Genomic DNA, 24,564 nt, shown 5'->3' with positions numbered 1-24,564 from the left:
AGGACCACTACATGGGCTTCAAGGTGTACATTTTCTAAACGCTATGCCTTGATATATGCCTCGGTTTCAGATGCGCCATTTGGAAATGTGGTCCTGTCTTCAGTTCTGGACTCAGTTCTGCAGTTCCCTCCTTCCTGTGGGGCTGCTACTGGGTAGTCACCTGAAGCGGAGCACCCATATGGACATACATCTTGAAGAACCACAGTTACTGCACAGGATGAGTAACCTCTTCTTGTGTTGGACATAAATGGGCATGAACCTAGAGCTGGTACCTCAGGATTTACTCTAATTTTTAAGCAGCAAAATGTATGGTCTAACACAGAACCAGGATTTGGCATAAGATGTCAGAAGTCTTGTCAGACTGCTGATCTCCAAGGACTCTTGCCATTTGCTTTTGCTAGTTTTTTAGATTTTGATACCTTTGAAACTGAATTATAGCCCTACTTTTGCCTCAAACCCAAGTCCTATTTTAAATGTAATCTGGATCCTGATCCAAACACCACCACTTTGGCTCATCTGTAATTTTCAACAGAGACCACTCTGGCTCCCCTATCTAACAAATACTTTTTTCTTGCACTGAACCATTTCTTCCTTTAACTGTGGAGAGAAAAATGGCAACACTTTGAAAAATTGAGATAAGGCAGGAAAAGCGATGGCTCCACTTTTCCATCTCAAGTTGCTTCTGCCTTCATACTCCATATGAAAACTCCTCTGACAAAGACAGAATTCCACCCCTTTTGGGCAGAAAGTAGCTACGGTAAAGGCTAGCCGATATAGTCTAGCCATACCCACAATTTCTTTTATGGAATAAGTTCAAACAGTACTACCAGTTAGTGTCCTGTTACCCTACATAATTAAGTAGTGAGCCTTCCTCTAACTGAGCCTATAAGAGCTGCACTTAACTCAATCTTAGCTGGAGACAGATATTTTCACATTACGTGTTACTAAAATGCAAATGGACATAGTTCATATTTTATGCATTTTGAAACCTTTTAGTGCTGTAATGACTTCACATACAGAGAATGAACATGGGTGTAGTTCTAAGTGTATCTGGAGTTGAACAGGTTCAGCTTAACTAGTACATTCTTCAGTTTTCATTTTGCTCACTTTAGAAAACTCATTTCACTGCTTTCAGTCCTCAACAATAGACCATGCCTCTTGCAAAATCACTTGCTCAGAGTGCTGGATGAACTGCACTTGCTGTAACTTGCTGCTCAATTGATCTGAACTCGTTCAGTTGAATCACAAGGCTGCAGATTGCATGATACTGTTGCATCAGCCTGTCTATGTGGTTGTGGGGAGGAGCAAGGGAGTTCATTCCTGTTGCAGCATCATGATAATACAACAAGACTATTATTTCTTGCTTGATAAATACAAAAAGATGGCAGCTCCAATTCTGATTTCCCCACTGCATCTGCCATATGATTGGTTTCCCAGGTTAAAATTTGTTACAGCAGCCCCAGCACCACAGCCAGTAGCTATTTAGCTCATTAGTGTATATATGTACAAAATAACAGCAAAATCCGTTAATGTGTGTCAAGGTTCCTCCCCCATTCTGAACTCTAGGGTACAGATGTGGGGACCTGCATGAAAAACCTCCTAAGCTTATCTTTACCAGCTTAGGTCAAAACTTCCCCAAGGTACAAAATATTCCACCCGTTGTCCTTGGACTGGCCGCTACCACCACCAAACTAATACTGGTTACTGGGGAAGAGCTGTTTGGATGCATCCTTCCCCCCAAAATACTTCCCAAAACCTTGCACCCCACTTCCTGGGCAAGGTTTGGTAAAAAGCCTCACCAATTTGCCTAGGTGACTACAGACCCAGACCCTTGGATCGTAAGAACAATGAACAATCCTCCCAACACTTGCACCCCTCCTTTCCTGGGAAATGTTGGATAAAAAGCCTCACCAATTTGCATAGGTGACCACAGACCCAAACCCTTGGATCTAAGAACAATGAAAAAGCATTCAGTTTCTTACAAGAAGACTTTTAATAAAATAGAAGTAAATAGAAATGAAGAAATCCCCCCTGTAAAATCAGGATGGTAGATATCTTACAGGGTAATTAGCTTCAAAAACATAGAGAACCCCTCTAGGCAAAACCTTAAGTTACAAAAAAGATACACAGACAGAAATAGTTATTCTATTCAGCACAATTCTTTTCTCAGCCATTTAAAGAAATCATAATCTAACACATACCTAGCTAGATTACTTACTAAAAGTTCTAAGACTCCATTCCTGGTCTATCCCCGGTAAAGACCAGCATATAGACAGACACACAGACCCTTTGTTTCTCTCCCTCCTCCCAGCTTTTGAAAGTATCTTGTCTCCTCATTGGTCATTTTGGTCAGGTGCCAGTGAGGTTACCTTTAGCTTCTTAACCCTTTACAGGTGAGAGGAGCTTTCCCCTGGCCAGGAAGGATTTCAAAGGGGTTTACTCTTCCCTTTATATTTATGACAATGTGCAATAACATTTTGAGCATTAGAATGGTGACTGTTGACTCTTTCATTGACGATTAACGTTTACTGTCACTTTGCAGACATACTAACCAAAAGATGTGAGTGCCAGCACAAGCCGTTGATTGTAATATAGAGCCTGCTGGATTGCTAGCTCTTCACACACTGAGAGCCAGGTTAGTTCTCTGTCACACTTTTCCCAGATACCAGGAAATGGCACCATCATGGCTTTCAGGAGCTGTGAATTGTCCTTTGCCAAATGACTGTTAGTTTGGTTTACCTTTCAAGATAAATCCACTCTTAATCTGTATGTGGTAAATACTAGCAATTTAATATTAAATCTGTAATATATTGTGATATTGAAATATTATTTCAAACTAAGGTGATGGTTCAGCTAAGAGCCAAAATTTCCCTTCAGTTAAACCTGAGCAATGCCTTGAAATCAGTGGAAGTGACTGAAGGAAGAATTAATGTTATATTCTTACACAAGAGGATTGTTATGAATTTCAAGTCCTTCAAAATATTCATGCCATCATCTGCCAGGTAAATAACGATGGTGGGGATGGGGAGGGTCATGATTGAGTCTTAATGAAAAAATGATGGACCAGATCCTGGAGTTCTCACAAAATGCACAGAGTGGAAGACTGGGGAGGGGTTATAAATTTACTTATTTGCAATGCCCCATCCCAGTTCACTCATTCATGCTGTCCACCATGCAGCTTGAAAGCTTATCTAAGATACCTGTTGTGTCCTTTGTTCTTTATCCAACGAATGTGCTATGCATCACATACTGGGCAGGCCTAGCCCTAGCTACAGCTACACACTGCTGCTCTCTCAGGGTTTTGGCAGCTTCTGAAACACAGAAGACCGTGAAGGCCACAACTATTTAAAGGGATACTACCCAATTCCTATACCCTACAATACCTTGGACTGTAACCACCAGATGGCTAGCTCAGGATTCAAAAGAGCAATTCCATCCAGATCATAGATCCTTTTTTGGTAACTGAATTCTCCTTCCTCACTGTGCTTACAGTAAAGGGGGTTTGTAGCATATGTGATCATATGCCATGTCAGGATCACGCTTGTACTGAGATGAATCTGCCTGGCAGTTTAGTAGATATTTGTGCCCACAGTCTGCTAGCATTGTAGTGCAAAATGGGCACAATACATCCAGGAATCAGGCTTTGTGCATTAGAAACTGAGACCACCATTTAGGGCCTGATCCAACATTCACAATCCGATAGCTTTTCCACTGACATCATTGGGCTTTGGATCAGCCCTGTAGTGATGATTCAACCAATTTCAGAATATCCGTAATCCAGTTAGTTAATTAAAATAAACTTGGTGCTATGACTGAGTAGGTTTCTTCATGGTTGTATTAGAGAAAACAGCAAGTTATAATATTTAATTATAATCTTATCATGTCAATTATTTATGTGCTAGATCCTACAACCTTTACTCATGACTGTGCTGTTGACTACAGTGACTGCATATCTTTTACATTCTGCCGACTGTGTTTTATATTTTAACACCAGTGAGCATTGCTGGTCATTGCCACATCACATCTCTTGCTGAAGACTAATTGTCTACTACGACACATTATAGGTGTGATTAATTCATAACTGAGACTTCTTCTTTGTTATATACTATAAATAGATTTCATGTGGTTCCTGATTAGTTGCCTTGTCAAAGAAGCCATGGCTTTGAAACATGTAGATCTCCCTGGGTTTTTTTCAGACTCAGACTTAAAAGAAATCCTTGTAACAATAAATAGGGCACATGAGTTACTTGTTTTTGTATATGCTGCTTTAGAGTGATTGTGCTTTGAGGCTCCTCCTTTGCCAGTTGGTTCCCTGGAAAACCTGCTGTAACACACTCCATTTCAACAAATATGTTTGATAAGATTTCATAACTTAAAATTTAGGCAAGAGTAGACTAGTCACTCATACTGTTCATCATTCTATTTCAGTAGCAAGATCTACAAACTACTGAAATATTGGATTGCACAGGAGTGTACTGCTGACTGCAAAATTACCTTCCTGACCCCCTCCAAAGTATGGTAGCACCAGGTACAGCACAGTACAATAGAGTACGTACAATAGAGAATTGTGAGTATGACCAATTCAGTTTCCAAGGAATGGTTACAAGATCTGCTCTTATTTGCTTTGAAATAAGGAATGCTTCAAGGTGATCTTATATAAGTTTTTTCTAAATTCTCATTCCTGTGCCCCTTTATGCACATTATTTCCATTGAAGTCAGTGGGAGTTCTGCCTTTGGTGGGAACTGCAGGATCAGGATCAGGGAATGGATAAAAGAGAGATTCCTAAAGGACTAAATTCATCTTTGGTGTTACTTCATTGGCTCTAGTGCATACTGATAATGAGGGATCATAATCTAAAAATTAGGAGGTATGAGACAAATAGAACAGAGCTACTTCCCAAAAGGTCATGCATACGATGAAGTGAGCTGTAGCTCACGAAAGCTTATGCTCAAATAAATTTGTTGGCCTCTAAGGTGCCGCAAGTCCTCCTTTTCTTTTTACTTCCCAAAAGGTACATACATTACTAGGAATGTTGATAGAAGCCTACAATATAAATGAGTTCTCAAGAATTACCTAGATTTGTTTCCAGAGAAGGGGAGAGGATTGAAGAGTTATGTGACAAAACAGGCAGGTGGGCATAAAATTGGGGGAAATAAATAACTTAAATAAAGCAAGTAAGTTCCACTGGCCATTTCCTGTTCATAACATTTCTTAGGTTGTATCTTACTACCACTGTTGCAACTACTTTTAGTTCCAGTATCGAATAAATCAAAGCTGAAATGGCTGGACTCTCCCATGACCGTTTCTGTTTCTCTAATGCAGAGATTTTCATTTCCTGACTTATCTTAATTAGCAGCGCTTGGAGCGGAAGCACTGTGAGCCCTTCCTACTCTCTGCCAGAAACTTCCTTAAAAGGAAAGGAAAGTATTTTCAGGCTCACCTGAGGAAGTGGCTGATGGTGGTGGATTCCAAAGGGAGCGAATGCTTACCCTGTGCATAACATGCAAGCTAAGTTTGAAAGACTAATTAAAAATTAGTTTTGTACTCAAATTATTGTAGGAGGGGCTGGTAGCACTGCTTTTATTTAAGTTGCCTGATGCTTCCCAATTATAAGAACCTGCTTTCAGTTGTTTATAACTTTGCCAAATTTAACCATTTTCCATGCCGGGTATCTTCCTCAGACTGAATTTTACTGGAAATTTTCAGCTATTTCCAAGATCAAGGCTAGAAGACAAGATGTTGTTTTGCCCATGTTAAAAAATTATGGCAACCTTTTCTTTGAATAGCTCTAATGCCCCCATACTTGGGAGCAGGGACTTGAAATTTGATACAGAGTGACCTTTATGTCAGGGATGTGCCTTTTGCCATTCCCTTTAAAATTGGCCAAGTTATAAGCTTTTGAAAAAGAGCAGTTTGCATATGCAAAGCAGAGACTTCAGCAGCTAAATTCCCTTGAGATTCCATCCACACTGGGCACGTGCCAACTGAAGGCTGAGGAGGTCTTTCTCTACAATTGCCACTCTAGGTTGCTCCAGGATGAGCAAGGTCTGGACACATGAACTGAGAGCAGGGGGCCTCTTTTTCTTTCAGTGACCCCTCTCTTGGGCTCAGGCACAATAGAGGAGGACGCTGCCTGATTTGAAAGCAGAGGCAATAAGAGCCCAGGAGAGAAGTATATTGGGATGAGGAGACTGATGAGTGGTGGCGGGAAAGAGAAATAAGAAATTGGGAAACTGGGACTGGCTAGGCAAGGAAACCAGTACTTGGAGCTGGGAAAGGAAATGGGGTCTGGGGATGAGTAGGTGGTGGGGAGACTGGGACAAGCAGCTAGGCCATAAAGGGACACACATTGAAAGAAAAGCTCAGGGAGGGAGATTGGGAATGAACCCAGTGGAGATGGGGAATGAAGTCTGGGTTTCTGACCAGGGTGGATGAGGTAGTCACATTAGATGAAGAGACTTGAGGGAGTGAGAGTAGAACTTGCTTGGCAAAGAAACTGGCATGGAGGAGAAGCCTGAAGAGTAGACACTGGGACTAGTTGGGTGAGGAGAATGGTATGGGATAAGGAGTGCTGGGAAGTGAAGAGACTGGACTAAGACAAGGACAGGTTGTAGCGGCATGGCAGAAGGGGTTATGGTCGGGGTCAATATTCAGAAGAGTCTGGCCCCACTACAGCACAGTCACCTCCAGAGTCTGGAATGGAACCCAGAATTCCTGAGGCTCACCATTCTTCTGCTGTCAGTAAAATTCTGCACTGCAACCTGTCCTGTTCCTCTCTAGAGCTGATCCACAGAAGAGGATGATAGCTTACTTTTAAGTGGCAGAGGTCTGTATGGCTGATCTAAGGGTTCCAACCTTGCTGATGCCATATAAAGGAATTTATTTTTTTCAGTTTGCTTTTTTAAAAACCTAAGACTGTGTATACACAAATCTATGTTGAACATCATTAAGGTTGTAAAGTCAAGTCAAAGTCAGGGTATGCCAGCATTAAGGTTGCCTCTTCAACCTTAATTCAGTCACCTTCTGCGTATGCATTATATAATCTCTAAATACCTGATCATATACTATTTTTCCATGATCCCTGCTTCATTCAATGCACAGGATGGACAGTGCTCACTGAATGAACAGCTATTCAGTATTTTATTGTCACCTTATTGTTAAGTGTGTGGCCTTTTACTGCACTATTCAAATCCTGATCTGCAGACAGAACTATGAATTTCCTCATAGAATTTTTTATGGTGCTCATCTCTAGAGTATCCAAGTGTTTCAAAAATATTCATGAACTTATTTCCCTCTCTTTCTCTTTGCACCTAAATCTTCCTAATGAAGGTTTCATGGAAACTGAAACATCTCCACAAAACTTTTCGGCTTCAACAAATCCCATACTTGCTGAAATTTCATTTTGACAAAAATGTTCTGACCAGCTCCTCGGATGACCAGCAACACACTACACCACCATAGGATGAGGGTAAATTTGTCCAAGGAAACCAGGAAAAATCTTCAATGAAATCTGAGAGTGAGATTTACTTTCTTGGGTTGCACTGGTCCTGGTTTTAGGCTCTTGGTGCTTCACTGAGAAGAGAACAGATAAGCACTGAATGGAAGTGTAGTAATGAAGGACACCTGTGAACAAAGATTCTCAGAGAGGTCCGTAACCATCCCAAAAGTTGGTCTTTCTGGCCCAGACTTGGCTAGCTGTGCTTTGCCCAGGTGGTTTCAGTTGAAAGGATTCTTGTGGATCCTCAAGCAAATTTTCAAGGAGCCCTTCCCCTGGAGTTAATACTCAGGCGCTAATTGGCTTCCCTTGTGCCCGCAGGTGTAAATGTGGCCTCATTTATTTACTTCTTGAAGAATAAATTATTGAATTGACTGTTGGGAGTTGAACTCATGTTTCCAGGATGGGAGGCTTCACACCTGTAGGTTGGGCCAATAATCCATCCCCTCTAGCTAAATAAAGACAATAATAGAACTTTCCTACTCCTTAGAGAGTATAATTTCAGTTACAACACTTTAACATGAATATAGGTTCTGTTAAAGGTTTACACATACATCTCTTCACTATTGGCATACCCTGCTGCTGTTGGTCCAGGGTTGGGAGTAGCAACATTCAGAGGAAATATCTTATTTATCATGAAAACAAGGAGTTATAACCCTTTCAGTTTGGGGAGACATCATTTTCTTCCTCTTAGTCTTCAGTAGTATTTTTATGTGAACATGGTGCCAAAGGGTGCTTCTGAAAGCTCTATCACCTCACAAAGGCAAACGCTACATGGGAAGGTGGGCATTAAAATGACAAAAAGTGGCCAGTGGGACATATGGAAAACAAAATAGCATTATGATATAAATCTAAAGGATTTACACAACAGGTGCTCTTCTCGTGACATGGTATTCACACATCATCTCTCCATGCTCATTACAGGCTCAGGTTTTATATGAGAGCTCTTCCTGCTCATCTTTCCTCTCAGGCTTTCCCATCCCTCTCTGAAATATTTGTTTTTTTACCACAATCTCACGTGGCTTGGCTACGTGCCATTTAGGACTACATTATCATAATGGGCCCAGTCACATTCTCACATAGCTAGATTACTTGGCAGCTTGGGCAGTGAGGACAGAAACCTGATGTGCATCTGTTGTCAACCCCCTTTTAGAATCCATTAAGTACATACTCGTAACGGTGTACTTGGCAAAGAGAAATTTCTGATTGCCATGTGAGTGGGCTTTAAATGATTCTTTAAATACCAGACATCATAAAAGAGCAGGGACCTCAAAGAACTTGAAATAGCATCACAACTGGATTTTATTTAATTTAAATTTTATTTATTTATTTATTTATTTTATGTACAAAGCTATAAAATGGCATAGAATAACACAACCTAGAAAAACACAAAGTCAAGCTAAAAAATATCCCAGAAACATCCGCAAGACCAACTCCTAAGTTTCTTATTCAATTTTGGCTCAGTTGTTATTCAGGCAAACTATTGAAGCCAATGAGGCCCTCAGGTTGTGGTCTTTACAGTGTAATTCGTCTCCTCTTCAAGACCCTCAGTGTATGTCTTCGCTACCGGCTGGATCGGCAGGCAGCGATCGATCCAGCGGGGATCGATTTATTGCATCAAGTCTAGACATGATAAATCGACCCCCGAGCGCTCTCCCATCCACTCCTGTACTCCAGCGCCGCGAGAGGCACAGGCAGAGTCGACGGGGGAGCGGCAGCAGTTGACTCACCTCGGTAAGTCGATCTAAGTATGTCGACTTCAGCTACGTTATTCACATAGCTGAAGTTGCGTAACTTATATCGACCCCCCCCGCAGTGTAGACCAGGGCTTATTGAGTTGATTTGGACTTATAGGGCTATTATTCCACCCTTACATTGAGTAGTATCTTACTCTGTAAGTAGCCCTATTAATGTATTCAGTTTTGCCCACCAAAAGACTGAAGGGTCCAGCCTTTTATATGCAACCCAGAATCCTGGTGTAAAATTACTTCTTAGAATACTCCACCACCATTTTTTTAAAGGTTTGTTTTAATAGCACAGAGGTTTACACAAAATAATGGAAAGTATGAGCATCAGTCTCAGTACACAAAAGATATTTGTAGATGGTGTTGGTTCCCAAGCAAAAGGCGACAAGTTAGGTATCACATGATCTGTCCTGTCTTTTTATTGTACCAAAAATAATTCATATAATCTTTACACACTAATATATCCAGAAGAAGGGACCATGTGGCCCCAAAGTTTGTGTATTCTAAATTATTCTTGTTCCAATAAAAAGTATTACATTATCTACCTTGTCTACTTAAACATGTTCAAAGTGATGAATTAATCTTTATTTTTAGTTCATTTTTAAAGTGTTATTAACTCATGTCTCATTTAACTTGTGCAAATATTTTCTGAGTTATAAACATGTGTGCTTTATATGCCAAATTGAAGTATGAGCCCTTTTCTCTGCTAGCTGGCCTGGACCACTCTGCGCTAAACCTGGTGCTTGGGCTTAATGCAGGGCACAGGATTTAGCCAATATGGGCACGCTTAATTGTCCTGGTGCTTACCCCAGTGACAGACAGACAGTTATATGAGAGAACATATAGAATTCCCTTCTTTTTTTTAACTGGTTGTTCTTCAATTAAGGGCAAGTTTTTTTCAAAAGAGTTGCCGTAAAGATTCCAGTGGTAAATTTTGCATCCATGTTTGAATTGTGGTAAAAATATGATGATGATTATTGATAATAGCACCCAAAATGGCTAAGTGCAGTGTAAGCATATTGGAAGCTCCTGCTCTGAAATATTTGCAAACTAAAAAGAGTGCAAATGGCTGAAGGATGTGGGGAAATGGATACTGTAAGTAAAGTGACCAGGGTGATGATTGGCTCCGCTATCTTGTTATTTCTGTGTTGTGTGTATATAAAAATTACAGAATATTTCTGTTATATGACAGAAAAACTTAGTTTGGGTTTTTTGGAGGATGGGAATGGGGCGGGGGGGAAAGGGTATTGGTGTAAGGGTGGGGCATTTGTAAAGCAAGGGGAAACTGTGGGAAAGGTAGAAATGGGAGACAAGGAGAAAGAGAAACATAATGTGCAGAGAGAGTTGGCAACTAAAGGGTTGTTGTGGTAGGAGAGAGGTGGAATGCATGAGAAGAACAACCAATGGCAATACAGAAAATGTGGGAGTGATTCAAAGTTCTTGTTTCTGAGCTGAGTGGATATTTCTGTCAGGAGTTGTGAAGGTTCCTCATAATTGCTGCTGGTGTTCCATGTGATTTAGAGAGTGGAAGAGAGGGCTGTTGTGAACATGTTTCAGGTAGATCCCTCAGAGTCCAGTGGAGGGTGGAAAGGGCTAGAAGGTCCTAATTTACGCCTGTCTGGCCTAACCTGCTGTTGCAACTGGCTGTTGTTTGGAAAAGCCTGGCAAATCAGATCATTAGAAGTACACTTACTCAGTTTTGCTCCCACAGTTCATTTGGTGGATGCAAATTTTACTGCAGCAAATTGAACCTATAGAAAGGGAACCCGAGCTAAAAAATATAGGCAGCTATGTGTTGAAATTAGAACTGAAGATCAATGTTCACCACTGGGGTTAAGACTGATGAATAGACATAAACAAAATGGCTGATCTGATCTTGTTTGTATTATCCCCGCAAGCAAGCTCACCTTGGTCTATGATGCTGACTATAGGAACCATTTTGTTGAGATATCTGCAATAAAGGACATGCATGTTATACATTTTTTTCAGATGAAGAAACTGAAGCGTAGAAAGGTTAAAGAGATTTGCCTGTTGTCACATGACAGGTCAATGGCCAAGCCCAGAACAGAATCCAGAATTCCCGTGTCCACTCCCCTGCTCTAAGCACTAGATACGCTGCCTCCTGAAGCTCCATCTGAAAATTGCAGCATTATGGTACAATCTTTATTACTGTTTGTTGTGTATGGGTTTGGTTTGGTTTTATATATTAGAGTCAGAGCATTTTGTAATTAGCATATCAAAGAAATAATAATAATAATAAGAAAAAAGACGTTAATAAGAAAAAATACTAGCTAGCCATAGCGAACCACAGTGCAATTACTGCCTTACCATCAGGAAAGCTGTTCTACTCTAGTCATGTACTTATTGTGGACTGAAAAGGAGTACTTGTGGCACATTAGAGACTAACCAATTTATTTGAGCATAAGCTTTTGTGAGCTACAGCTCACTTCATCGGATGCATACTGTGGAAAATACAGAAGATGTTTTTATACACACAGACCATGAAAAAATGGGTGCTTATCACTACAAAAGGTTTTCTCTTCCCCCACCCCACTCTAGCTTATCTAAAGTGATCACTCTCCTTACAATGTGTATGATAATCAAGGTGGGCCATTTCCAGCACAAATCCAGGTTATCATACACATTGTAAGGAGAGTGATCACTTTAAATAAGCTATTACCAGCAGGAGAGTGGGGTGGGGGGAGAGAAAGAAAACCTTTTTAAGTGATAAACACCCATTTTTTCATGGTCTGTGTATATAAAAATATCCTCACTGCATTTTCCACTTTTATGCATCCGATGAAGAGAGCAGTAGCTCACGAAAGCTTATGCTCAAATAAATTGGTTAGTCTCTAAGGTGCCACAAGTACTCCTTTTCTTTTTGTGAATACAGACTAACACGGTTGCTACTCTGAAACTTATTGTGGACTGTAACTATGCTGGTTCTGGTAGGACCCAACTGAGAGAGCCAATTCAGGACAAATTGCTTAAAGCAGGGCAGTTAGAGGTTTCTATGCACATCAAGGCAAACCAAACCAACCAACCAGAGAAGACTTTGGTTTTACCCCACTGGTTAACCACAAGTCACACAAGCAATTCCCTTAGACACTCCAGTTTCCCAATATCACCACCAGTGCCACTCGTTATGGGGACAGATGGTTATGAAAAGCAGTACTCCAGTAAAAGAAAAAAGGTTCTCTCGATCCCAAAGGACCAAGCCCCAGACCCAGGTCAATATACAAGTTAGATCTTACCCACAAATCACGCTGTTGCCAATCCTTTCGAATCTAAAATCTAAAGGTTTATTCATAAAAGGAAAAAGATATAGATGAGAGCTAGAATTGGTTCAATGGAATCAATTACATACAGTAATGGCAAAGTTCTTGGTTCAGGCTTGCAGCAGTGATAGAATAAACTGCAGGTTCAAATCAAGTCTCTGGAGTACATCTGCAGCTGGGATGGGTCATTCAGTGTAGCAAAGTCCCTCCAGAGGTCAGAAGCAGGATTGAAGACAAGATGGAGGAGCTGCAGCAGCTTTTTATATTCTCATGCCATGTGGTCTGTCTTTCTTTATTCCAAAGACAAGCTGTCCATCACATGGTCTGGAAAAACCTCAGAGTTCTGTCCATAGGCATGTCCCTGCATACCTTGCTGAGTCACAAGGTGTCTCTGCCTTCTCTCAATGGGTCAGTTGTATAGCTGATGGTCCTTAAAGGGCCATCAAGCAGGCTAGGCAGAGCTGACACGAACTTGTCTGGGGTGTCACTGAGAAGCATAGCATAAGTTTGAAATACAGACCGTATAGAGCCAATATTCATAACTTTATCTACAAAAATGGTACACACATATAGACAGCATAATCATAACCAGCAAACCATAACCTTGTCTTAGACACCTTATTTGACCCCTTTATACAAGATTTGGTGGCACTACAGGACTTTGGTTGCAACATGATCTATACGGTCCCAGCTTATGTCAATAACGTCACAAAGACTAAATAAATAAATGTCTCTAAATTACTAGTAGTCATGAGGGCAGCAAGATACAGGCAGAGTTGAAGTTTGTGGTGTGACTAGGATTGAATATTTCCAAAACTTCCTTTTCATTCCTTTTCAAAGGAACTTTAACTTTGGATTCCTCGTGTTTCCAAACTGTAGCTTCATTTTAAACTGTAATCGTTTAAAGAGACAAGGCGGTCTTTTATTGGGCCAACTTCTGTTAGTGAAAGAAACAAGCTTTTGAGCTACACAAAGCTCTTCTTCAGCTCTGGGAAAGTGAGTCACAGCTAAATACCAGGTAGAACAGATTGTTTCCTGTTGGTAGTTAACACATATTGTAAGAGACCATTCAAGGTGAAGTTGCCTGTGAACAACTCTGCAGTCATAGAACAAGAAAAGGGGGTTAGTGGGTTGAGTCAAGAAAAAGATATTACCTCACCCACCTTCTCTCTAATATCGTGGGACAAACACAAACATTGCAAACATTTTATTTTAAAACATTTCCTACAAAATTTATTTTTGTTTTTTTCACCTGGTAATTTCCTTACATTTTGAAAAATGTTTAAGAAATGCCCGGTGATAGTAGCCCAGATGACCCCGCAAGCTGAGTAGGGATGGACTCCATTCTTTACAGTAGTTCTGCTGTCCACCCCCACATAGCTTTCTCCCTCCCCTTCCTGATACCAGGGAAATGTCCTCTTTATGGCTTTCCCTCTTCCATTCCTCCCAGATTGGACACACTGGAACCCTAAATCCTGTTCCCTTAATCAGGGCCATTGAGAATTTAGTGGGCATCTGGCCAGGAACACATTACAAAATGCTATTGGGGGGTCCTCACACTTTGTGAAATCTGTAGTGGATGGATGCCACTATTATGTGTTTAAAAAAAAAGAGTACTTGTGGCACCTTAGAGACTAACAAATATATTTGAGCATAAGCTTTCGTGAGCTACAGCTCACTTCATCGGATGCATGCAGTGGAAAATACAGTGGGGAGATTTATATACGCAGATTGTTCTCTCTGTGTATAAATCTCCTCACTGTATTTTTACTGAATGCATCCGATGAAGTGAGCTGTAGCTCACGAAAGCTTATGCTCAAATATATTTGTTAGCCTCTAAGGTGCCACAAGTACTCCTTTTCTTTTTGCTGATACAGACTAACATGGCTGCTACTCTGAAAACTATTATGTGTGCATCTACCTTGATGTGTATTTGTAATGTATGCATCAGCCACAAAGACATTATGTAAATGAAAAGCACACTTAATACCTAGGTAGCGCTACACCCAGCTTCCCCCTCAAAATCAGTATAAAAACACCACTCTTCAGGAAAACTAACAGAATAAACAAATTTGGCCAAGCCATTCTGGAGCTGGGATGAGACAAGAATAGATGGAAAATCTTCAGAAAGTGAAAGAGCACTAATTTTTTTTTAATTCCCTATCTCCCAAATGTCCTATCAGATTTGCCTCCAAACTTTTCAGAAAATTTCTAACCTTGGCTAAGCTCTGACATGAAATGTCAAATGGAATTCATTGTTGTGGGCAAAGTTAGGGCACGAATGATGCTGGGAAGCTACTTTCACTGTTAACTAGTCTGTCCCTAATGCTCTCCTTTTTTTTTTTTTTTTTTTTTAATGGTTATACCATACATGTCGATGGAGAAGGACCTCTTCATGTGAAATGCAGAGTTAGTGTTAAAATTCAGGCCCAGTTTTGCCTACACGTATGCCTAGGCCATCTTACTGAAGTCATCAGAGTTATATCAGGTATGAATTTGACCCACTGAATTCAAATTCATAAGATTAAGCGAGGGCCACTTTTGTCTCTAGGCCTGTTTCTTTTGGTGGCTGCCAAAAGGAAAATCTCTTTTCATATTTCTGATCTGCAGCTGGGTAAGTATTTCTAATCATTCTTGTGTTCCACTGTATGCTCTGAGAAGGGTCTCCATTCTGAATACAGTGCAGCTAAGGCACTTGTGCCGCAAAAAGGGGATGTGTTGGAAAGAAAGAATATGTAAACAAGAAGACACATGCTTGCATACAAAATTCAAATACTTCCATTTAGAATCTACAATTGTAGCCACCAAATCTAAAGACTTAATCATATACTACCACATAGCGTTTCATGCCAGAGTTTAAAACGATTCCTCTTCAGATTACAAAAAGCTGCAATAAATGGGGGGGAAACAGCCCTCTAAGATATCGTAACATAATACAGAGAGACAAACTAATGAATTCTGCCAAAACCACTTTTTGTTATGTAGAAATGAATTTAATTGCTTTAAATTTACATAACAGATTTATGAAGGAAACTAAACTTACTAAAACATTTTTTTAAAACTAGAACAATGAGATCTTGGGAAAACCCAGCTGGAAGGATGTTTTCATTTATTTTTTATGTAAAACTTTCCAATCTCTCTTGCTGCTGCTGTTCTTTATGACTTTTAATGCTTGTAGAAGGTGCCGGATTGACAGCTGTGGAAGTTACCGTCTTCTTTTTATAACAGCACAACTATAGTTGGGAGATTAGAAGCTTTCCCATGCTGTCCTGCTAGTGTGTATCTACTTTGCCGGAGAAGGACGCTGTCTGGAAATAAATGATCACTCTAGCTCCATGACTGCCTGTGCTGCAAAAATGTATGGTGTGTATTTACCTCACAGGAGTGTTGTTAGGTTTAATGAAGTAATCTTTATAAAATACTTTGAATTGGGTGAGCGGGGTCCAGAGTTAAGGCCATTATTTGAATTCATGAACACAGCCAAAGTAAAAACTACTCTAGTTTTGAATGTTGTCTAGTGCAAAAATGAGTGCTCATAGATCCAAAAGGTCTATAGAGCATGAATTTTGAGAAGTACATTGGGAAAATATTCTGCATATTCTCTGTGTGTTGTAACTTTCTGTGTTGTTTTTCCCGAGGAAAGAAAAGTAATGTCAAAAAGTAGGACATTTTGGCTATCCAACCTTAGGGGAGACAGAAAGCAGAATGCTTTGCTAAAAAGTAGGGCAATCCTTCCAAAAGTAGGACAACTGGCTACCTACGAGTACCTTTGCAGGATCATCTTTGGATCATGCATAGTATATTCTGCTGACTTTATGCATACATTTAGCACCCATGACTTCAAAATGGGACTTCTTGAAGGAACAGTTGAGCAGGATTTGCTCCATAAGGTAATGCTGTTGTGAATCATATCCTATGAAACCCATGCAGACTCTGAACACATTTTCATTATGAAAAGAACACAGAAATCAGATAGAAACCATTTAGTTCAGTTATAGAAAAATACTGTGACCAGTCCTTTATAAAAACCTGTGTCACCGATTAGAAGCCTGAATTAAATTGATATTAGATGTGATTACACAGACCTATTCTAGCAGCTACACTTAATCTCTTAATAAGTACATAGGTACCTATGGGTTTTATCTCTTTTAGTATAACTATTAAGGACCAGATGGTGTCTGTCATTATGTGGGGGGTACAAAGGGGGACTAGAACAAGGAAATTTGATAATCCTGAACCTTTGTATGGGGAGCAAGACAAAATCCCAATTTCTGGCCTGTACTGAATGTCTAAGAGGGACTCGTTTGATGCATAGACATTATGCTGGGCCTCTACAAAGGGTTGAATTTTACCTAATGAGCACAAAGGCTTTTCCAGGCTATTGCTGCCTTAGCTAGGCAATGCCCACCCCTTCCACTGATCTGCAGTATTTATCCTACACAAAGTGGGTAATCCGATTCTGTAAGGTCAAGTGGTTAAATTGTTAGCCTGGTCCATGGGAGACTCACGTTCAATTGCCTGTTCCACCACAGGCTTCCTGTGTGACTCTGTGTCTCCATTCCCCGTCTATAAAATGGGCATAATAGCACTTCCCTACCATGCAGAAGTGTTGTGAGGCAAGCTATGAAGATTGTGAGGTAATCAGATGCTGCAGTGATGGGGGCCACAGATAAATGTAATACACTACACTCTGACCTGTGCTGTCCATGCCTCGGACACATGGCCTCCAGGAGCTCTAGCTAGGGTGGTGCCTCTTTACACACCCTTCTGGACTGCACAATCCAGCTCAAACTATATTGTACATTGCTTTTAACAAAAAAGAAAAAGACACTGCTATTACCCACATTGTTTTGAAACAAAACATAACAAGCTTCTTCTAAAAACAAAATAAGCAGGGCTATCAATTAATTGCAGTTAACTCACGCGATTAACTCAAAAAAAGTAATCGTGATTAAAAAAATTATTCATGATTAATCACACTGTTAAACAGAATACCAATTGCAATTTATTAAATATTTTGGATTTTTTTACATTTTCAAAAATATTGATTTCAATTACAACACGAAATACAAAGTGTACAGTGCTCACTTTGTATTACTTTTATTACAAATATTTTGTGCTGTAAAAATGATAAAAGAAATAGTATTTTATATTTTTAGTTCACCTCATGCAAGTACTGTAGTGCAATCTCTTTATCATGAAAGCGCAACTTACAAATATAGATTATTTTTTTGATATGTAACTGCAGTCAAAAACAAGACAATGTAAAATGTTAAACCCTACAAATCCACTCAGTCCTACTTCTTTGCAGCCAATCGCTAAAAGAAACAAGTTTCAGAGTAGCAGCCATGTTAGTCTGTATTCGCAAAAAGAAAAGGAGTACCTGTGGCACCTTAGAGACTAACAAATTTATTTGAGCATAAGCTTTCGTGAGCTACAACTCACTTCATCGGATGCATTCAGTGGAAAATACAGTGGGGAGATTTATATACATAGAGAACATGGAACAAAGGGTGTTACCATACACACTGTAATGAGCGTGATCACTTAAGGTGAGCTATTACCAGCAGGGGAAGGAAACCTTTTGTAGTGATAATCAAGGTGGGCCATTTCCAGCAGTTGACAAGAACGCCTGAGGAACAGTGGAGCGTGGGAAATAAACATGGGAAATAGTTTTACTTTGTGTAATGACCCATCCACTCCCAGTCTCTATTCAAGCCTAAGTTAATTGTATCCAGTTTGCATATTAATTCCAATTCAGCAGTCCTGGCCCGGCCCGCCCCGCTCTCCTTCTCCTACAGTGTGTATGGTAACACCTATTGTTTCATGTTCTCTGTGTATATAAATCTCCCCACTGTATTTTCCACTGAATGCATCCGATGAAGTGAGCTGTAGCTCACGAAAGCTTATGCTCAAATAAATTTGTTAGTCTCTAAGGTGGTGCCACAAGTACTCCTTTTCTTCTTTTTTTTTTTTTTTTTTTTTTTTTTTTTTTTAAAGAAACAAGTTTGTTTACATTTACAGGAGATAATGCTGCCCACTTCTTATTTACAAAGTCACCTGAAAGTGAGAACAGACATTCGGTGGGACTTTTGTAGCCAGCATTGCAAGGTATTGACATGCCAGATATGCTAAACGTTCGTATTCCCCTTCATGATTTCGCCACCATTCCAGAGGACATGCTTCTGTGCTGATGATGCTAGTTAAAAAATAATGCGTTAATTATATTTGTGACTGAACTCCTTGGGGGGAAAATAGTATGTCTCCTGTTCTGTGTTTTACCCGCATTCAGCCATATATTTCATTTTATAGTAGTTTTGGATGATGACCCAGCATGTTATTCGTTTTAAGAACGCTTTCATTGCAGATTTGACAAAACAAAAAGAAGGTACCAATGTGAGATTTCTAAAGATAGTTACAGCACTCAACCCAAGATTTAAGAATCTAAGTGCCTTCCAAAATACGAGAGGGATGGGTTGCAGGGCCGTCCTTAGGCATACGCAGCTGTGTAGGGCACCTGAAAATTTGGGGCACCCCTGAGTCTTAGTGTCCACCATCCCGCTTCTTCCTATCCCTGTTCTCACCCCTCCTGCAGGCACCCACCACAACTGGCAGCTGAAGCCTGGTGAGTCTTCCTCCAGAGGGGATCTAATACTTAAAAGTGAACAAGCCTTCCAGTCTGCCAGACCTATTAGCACAACACTGAAGGTGTTAAAAAGCCATAAAAGTGGTAATGAAGCCATTTAACAGGTATTTGCCAACCCCAAGGTATAAACTGTCAGTTTTTGAATTTACTGAAAAAAAAAACAGTTGTGCATTACTGTAATATGTACTCAGAACATGTTAGGCTACAGGACCTTAGTTTAAAATTTGCTTTAAAAAATATTTCATTAGTGTGTTGCTGAAGATGATAAAATCACATCTCTAAAAAATCCTTGCATAGATTTTTAGATTCACAATCTGATTATTCATCGTTAACCTTAAATGCTTGGATCTTCAAGCATATCATTTTTTAAATAAATCCTTCAAAAGCGCACTCTTATCTAAAATACATATGCAAGCCTGGGCTGCCCTCGGGCATAGGGGCACCAGTTTAATAATACCGAATATGGCCCTGTCAAGGTTCCTTCCCCACTCTCAACTCTAGGCTACAGATGTGAGGACCTGCATGAAAGACCCCCTAAGCTTATTCTTACCAGCTTAGGTTAAAAACTTCCCCAAGGTACAAACTTTCCCTTGTCCTTGAACCCTATACTGCCACCACCAAGCGTGTTAAACAAAGAACAGGGAAAGAGCCCACTTGGAGAAGTCTTCCCCCAAAATATCCCCCCAAGCCCTACACCCCCTTTCCTGGGGAAGGCTTGACAAAAATCCTCACCAATTTGTACAGGTGAACACAGACCCAAACCCTTGGATCTTAAGAACAATGAAAAATCAATCAGGTTCTTAAAAGAAGAATTTTAATTAAAGAAAAGGTAAGAGAATCACCTCTGTAAAATCAGGATGGTAAATACCTTACAGGGTAATCAGATTCAAAACATAGAGAATCCCTCTAGGCAAATCCTTAACCTACAAAAAGACACAAAAACAGGAATATACATTCCATCCAGCACAGCTTATTTTACCAGCCATTAAACAAAAGGAAATCTAATGCATTTCTAGCTAATTTACTTTACAGAAGTTCTGAGTCTGCATTCCTGATCTGTTCCTGGCAAAAGCATCACACAGACAGACAGACCCTTTGTGTCCCCCAGCTCCCGATTTGAAAGTATCTTGTCTCCTCATTGGTCATTTTGGTCAGGTGCCAGCGAGATTATCTTAGCTTCTTAACCCTTTACAGGTGAAAGGATTTTGCCTCTGGCCAGGAGCGATTTTATAGTTCTGTATACAGAAAGGTGGCTACCCTTCCCTTTATTTTTATGACAGGCCCCATAAATCCTAAGGATGGCCCTGATGGGCTGTGGAGTATGCTTTCAGAAGTCTTAAAAGAGCAACACTCCAATGAAGAGACTACAGAACCTGAACCACCAAAAAAGAAAATCAACCTTCTCCTGGTAGCATCTGACTCATGATGATGAAAATGAACATGCGTTGGTCTGCACTCCTTTGGATTGTTATTGAGCAGAACCCATCATCAGCATAGACGCATGTCCTTGGGAATGGTGGTTGAAGCATGAAAGGAGATATTAATCTTTAGTGCATCTAGCACATAAATATCTTGCGATGCCGGCCACAACACTGCCAAACGAATCTGTGTTCTCACTTTCAGGTGACATTGTAAAGAAGAGGGCAGCATTATCTCCTGCAAAGGTAAACAAACTTGTTTGTCTGCACGATTGGCTGAACAAGAAGTAGGACAGAGTGGACTTATAGGCTCAAAAGTTTTACATTGTTTTATTTTTGAATGCAGTTATTTTTGTACATAACTCTATATTTGTAAGTTCAACTTTCATGATAAAGAGATTGCACTACAGCACTGGTGTTAAGTGAATTGAAAAATACCATTTCTGTTAGTTTACAGTGCAAATATCTATAATAAAAATAAATATAAAGTGAGCACTGTACAATTTTTGTATTCTGTGTTGTATTCAAATCAATATCTTTGAAAATGTGGAAAATATCCAAAAATATTTATATAAATGGTGTTCTATTATTGTTTAATGGTGTGATTAATCGCGATTAATTTTTTTAGTCGCTTGACAGCCCTAAAAATAACCTTTCTATATTCTGTACAACTTTAACTCAATTCTTTACCTTGTCAGCTGAGCTACACTCATGCCAAGCTATCATATCAGCCCTTAATATTTATTTTTCTCTTCTCAGCCCACTAAGACTAGAAGCCAAGCTAGAAATTTAGCACGATATGGAGACTGTTTCCTGGCACATCTTCTTGACCATCTCAGCCGAATCAATTAAAAAATAATTTACGCAGACATTCTGTGACTTTGGGAGCTGTGCTGAAATATGAATCGAATGTGCAGAAGTATGTCGGAGAATGTAGGTGAGAGTACATTAGCATGCAAAAATTTAATGCAACCCCAGTGAACCATTCCCTTCTTTCCAAAGCAAATGCCCATATTGTCAAGCAGGTGTTTGCTTTGCCTACCTATCTAATCCAACGATTTTATTTTGTATGTCTGTTGTACTAAAATGATGTCCTGTTGGGAGAGTGGAGGAACCAGAGCTCCTTTACAAGTCTATACTTATATATGAAGCAAGGGAAATTTCCCTTGCACTCTTTCCCATACTAACAATATTATTTCAGGAAGGGAAACTGTGTTTTCACTCTATTTGAATCTAAGTCAAAATTATTTAAACTACCAAATCAGTGCAGACAGCTAGTGATTGGAGGAAGAGTTCCTTATTTTTAGGATGAGGAAGTTGATAGGTCTGAACGATGACTTGTATTTGGGAAGATGTATCATTGAAAATAAATATCCAGGCGCAAAAAGAAGCCCAACATGGTGAGGAAGAGGCTTAGCTTCTTTTTGGAAGAGCCTTGACTGATCCAGAAAAATCCCAGAATCAGACCTAGCATGACCATAGGTTAAGGGTTTGATGGGGGAAAACAAGCCATGATCAGCTGAGTGAGGCAAATGTTGGCTACAGTGGATACAAGACCTTTATTTTTAATACGGGGGAGAAAAGGCTAAGTGGAAGTTCTCCATTTACAATGGAAACTTGAACAAGATGGCTCAAAAACTACAATGTGTTGTTATGCAGACATCTTCAAAAGTCATTAAATGACAAACCTCACAACACTCCTGAGAGAGATAAGTAGAACCATCTATATTTCACAGGTAGGAAGGTGGAACAGAAAGGTTGTGACTTGCCAAGACCACAGAAAGAAAAGGAGTACTTGTGGCACCTTAGAGACTAACCTATTTATTTGAGCATAAGCTTTCGTGAGCTACAGCTCACTTCATCGGATGCATACTGTGGGAAGTGTAGAAGATCTTTTTATATACACACAAAGCATGAAAAAATACCTCCTCCCACCCCACTCTCCTGCTGGTAACAGCTTATCTAAAGTGATCACTCTCCTTACAATGTGTATGATAATCAAGTTGGGCCATTTCCAGCACAAATCCAGGTTTTCTCACCCCACCCCCCGACACACACACACAAACCCACTCTCCTGCACCACAGCGTGAATCAGAACCTGGATTAGAACTCAGGACTTCCTGGTAACTGGTCCTGTGCTCAAGCCATTACCTCATTTCCTTGTCTATAATAAATATGGTGGTGGTTATGTTTAAATTTTCTTTTAATGTTTCAGCTCTAATCGCTGCTAATAATTGAAAACACTTCATCTCACAACAGCTGTCTCAAGAGTTTCCATGATAACCATGTGACTGTGTAATGAGAATATGAGTTAATTTTGTCAAGGTGAAGTTGGTACTTTTGAGGGATAAGGAAATAAGAATTCAATTACTTTCCATTAAGTGGGTTGGTTGCTATAATTGCTTGTTAGTCTAACAGGTTTCCCCATTTTGATGTCTACTATTTTGTTAACCTGAACAGAAAATAAGCCTAAACCTAATATATGCCCAGGTGGGACTCAATAAAATATTTTGAGCCATAAAATCATCATGTCATATACTAATCAATAATATAGATTTTTTTTAAAAAAAAGAGTTGTTAATTTAACAGAAGTTTAACTATTCTTCATAAACAATTTTTAAAAATAGAATTTCTCTGTACCTTTTGACAGGTTTCAGAGTAACAGCCATGTTAGTCTGTATTCGCAAAAAAGACAAGGAGTACTTGTGGCACCTTAGAGACTAACCAATTTATTTGAGCATGAGCTTTCGTGAGCTACAGCTCACTTCATCGGATGCATACCGTGGAAACTGCAGCAGACTTTATATACACACAGAGAATATGAAACAATACCTCCTCCCACCCCACTGTCCTGCTGGTAATAGCTTATCTAAAGTGATCATCAGGTTGGGCCATTTCCAGCACAAATCCAGGTTTTCTCACCCTCCACCCCCCCACACAAATTCACTCTCCTGCTGGTGATAGCCCATCCAAAGTGACAAGTCTTTACACAATGTGCATGATAATCAAGTTGGGCCATTTCCTGCACAAATCCAGGTTCTCTCACCCCCTCACCCCCCTCCCAAAAACCATTGAGAATGGTCACTTTGGATGAGCTATTACCAGCAGGATAGTGAGTTTGTGTGTGTGGTTTTTGGAAGGGAGGTGAGGGGGTGAGAGAACCTGGATTTGTGCTGGAAATGGCCCAACCTGATGATCACTTTAGATAAGCTATTACCAGCAGGACAGTGGGGTGGGAGGAGGTATTGTTTCATATTCTCTGTGTGTATATAAAGTCTGCTGCAGTTTCCACGGTATGCATCCGATGAAGTGAGCTGTAGTTCACGAAAGCTCATGCTCAAATAAATTGGTTAGTCTCTAAGGTGCCACAAGTACTCCTTTTCTTCTGTACCTTTTGAAAACTTTTACGTTTCTCTTCATTCCAACAGTGAGCTCATTTGCTGTGTCCTAATCTACGTAGTTAGACTGGCAAGATGGTCAGTCCATGTATATATTATTCATTTATATTTAAGACACCATCTTTGTTTAGCACCAGGGCTTGCCTAGGTGTAACTGAAGATAGAATTTAGCCTGAAGTGTTTAATCTACTTTGTAGTTAGCTGCAATGATAAGAAAAACGTATAAAACACCACACATTTTTCTTTAATGAATTCCTCTCGTGCTGACGCTATATCTGTCTAGTTATATTGGATTACTTAGGCACCAATTCTGCAAATGGATCCACACAGACAGATCCCTGTACCCACAGAAAAACCCATTGACTTTGTTGTGTGTGCAAGTTCATTGCTGAAGTGTTGGAGGCTGGTGTGTAAGGATCTGACAGCTTGCAGTTGCTGTAACATCAGGGTTGATATCTGGTGGCTTCCATTATAGCCCTATTAATTTGTTTATTTGTTTTACATACTTTGAACTTTTCAGAACGTTGATCTTTTGGGCTGAAATTTTCTGTCTTCTCTGCCCAAAGGGTGAGTGTTTTTGAAA

The 24,564-nt window shown here is 39.9% G+C and overlaps 1 long non-coding RNA gene across 1 annotated transcript; it reads left to right on the top strand.

Annotated features, from left to right (window-relative positions):
* Window positions 1–2,546: 2,546 nt before the first annotated feature.
* Window positions 2,547–21,510, top strand: LOC140906224 (uncharacterized). Its single transcript, XR_012157047.1, has 4 exons — window positions 2,547–2,635; window positions 11,231–11,395; window positions 15,748–15,882; window positions 21,343–21,510. It is a non-coding gene; the product is annotated as an uncharacterized lncRNA (long non-coding RNA).
* Window positions 21,511–24,564: the final 3,054 nt, after the last annotated feature.

The sequence above is a fragment of the Lepidochelys kempii genome, chromosome 1 (assembly GCF_965140265.1).
Source record: "Lepidochelys kempii isolate rLepKem1 chromosome 1, rLepKem1.hap2, whole genome shotgun sequence".
In the NCBI taxonomy this organism is placed as follows: domain Eukaryota; kingdom Metazoa; phylum Chordata; order Testudines; family Cheloniidae; genus Lepidochelys; species Lepidochelys kempii.
Note: the sequence above shows the minus strand (reverse complement) of the source record. Positions and strands in the feature narration are given on the sequence as shown.